The sequence below is a fragment of the Propithecus coquereli genome, unplaced genomic scaffold (assembly GCF_000956105.1).
Source record: "Propithecus coquereli isolate 6110/MARCELLA unplaced genomic scaffold, Pcoq_1.0 Scaffold809, whole genome shotgun sequence".
In the NCBI taxonomy this organism is placed as follows: Eukaryota; Metazoa; Chordata; class Mammalia; order Primates; family Indriidae; genus Propithecus; species Propithecus coquereli.
In genome coordinates this window covers 182507-184122 of record NW_012154274.1, presented here as the reverse complement: position 1 = coordinate 184122, position 1616 = coordinate 182507, and the positions used below count along the sequence as shown (strand labels likewise).

The window sequence follows — 1616 nt, the reverse complement described above, 5'->3', positions numbered from 1 at the left end:
TTTCTTTCTCCTTTTCTCAGGCTTATTTTCTAGCTTATTTTTGAAGTTATATATTTATTTCTATTCTTTCATGTCTAACAAAAAGTCAAGAATAAAAAAACAAAAGGGAATATGTCCACCATATATAACTAGGTAGACAGATATCCACATATATATAAATAAACATATATAAGTCTATGCCGATACATTTGAGAGTCTTCTCACAATAGTTTTGAATATAATGCAAATTATTTATATATTTAATATTCTATAAATACAATCAAAATAACAATGGTTATCATACACTAAGTCCTTTCTGAGTGTGTCAGTACATAAGTCACTATACTTGTTTCGACTCATTTAATGCCTCACAACAAACTTAGCTAAATACTATTATTATCTTTGTTTTGCACATAAGGAAACTGAGTCACAGAGAGATTATTTTCCTCAGGTTACACAGTGAGAAGGTAGCAGAGCCAGGATATAAACCTGTGGTCTTGTGTAATATGCACCACTCTATTAGGCTTCAGTTATTTTATCTATAAAATGGGCATGACACTACTTACTTTTCGGATGTATTATATAGAGTCAATTAGCTTGTGTATATAAAGCACTTAGCACAGTGTTTAACATGTGATAATTCCTCAATTAATGAAAACTATTATTACAATCTTATAGCAATAAAATACTTACTGTTTAATAAAATTTCCCATTAATGAAACATATACAGTCTGATAAAACTTGACAGTTTTCCCAATAATTCACCAAACATTTACTATGTGTTGGGCATCATGTTAAGTGCTTTACACTGACTACCTCCTAAGCCCCATGGTAGGCTGGTTTCTGATGAGACAGTTGAGGCACAGAGGTTAAATTACTCGCAGATAGTTTCAACGGAGTGGAGCCAAGATTTTGAACCCAAGCAGTTTTATGCCTGCAGTGAATTTTATTTCCGTGATGTTGTGTTTACAGAATACTTTGTGTATAAACTCTTAACTTTGCATTTCGGTTACCCTGTGGAGGCTGCACATAAAATGAAAATATCACAAGCCATTTTTACTGCCATATACGAAGTATCAGAACAATATAACGTTATTTGAGAGTGGATTTTACTATTAACATCTCCATGATGTTTCCACAAATGCTTTGTCAGGCATTCAATTAGTACCGACTTGCGCTTACCAAATATTTATATATTTTTAAAGGATAGGAGAGGACACAGCAGAGGAAAAAGCACAAAAGCAGGAGTCCGGAGACATTGATTCTAGTTCTTTTTCTGCTACGGACTCACTGTGAAACCTCTGCAAGTAACATAATGTCCGTGGCTCAGTTTTCTAATGAGCAAAATAAGGGGAATGCAATAGCAGAACCTCTCCATTAACTTCACGGGACTGGAATGAAATATTCCCAGAACAAGGAATATCACTAGTGATTAAAACAGTGTTTATTATGGACTTACAGAGAGGCATGACTGGTTTTCATCTTTATTTAGCAAGAATTAGGGAATTACTAAATATTCCTAAATAATTAGAGGTGGATTGTATTTAAGAAAGCCTAGACTATTACTTGAGAAGATCATGCAGACAAAATTATTAAAAATATACATTTTTACAAGAGTTGTAATGATTTTCCTTTGG

General features: G+C 33.0%; 1 protein-coding gene across 1 annotated transcript in view; it reads right to left on the bottom strand.

Annotated features, from left to right (window-relative positions):
- SPEF2 (sperm flagellar 2) overlaps positions 1-1616 on the bottom strand; it is a 209458-nt gene that overhangs the window by 76086 nt on the left and 131756 nt on the right. The gene's annotated exons all lie outside the window — the stretch shown is intronic.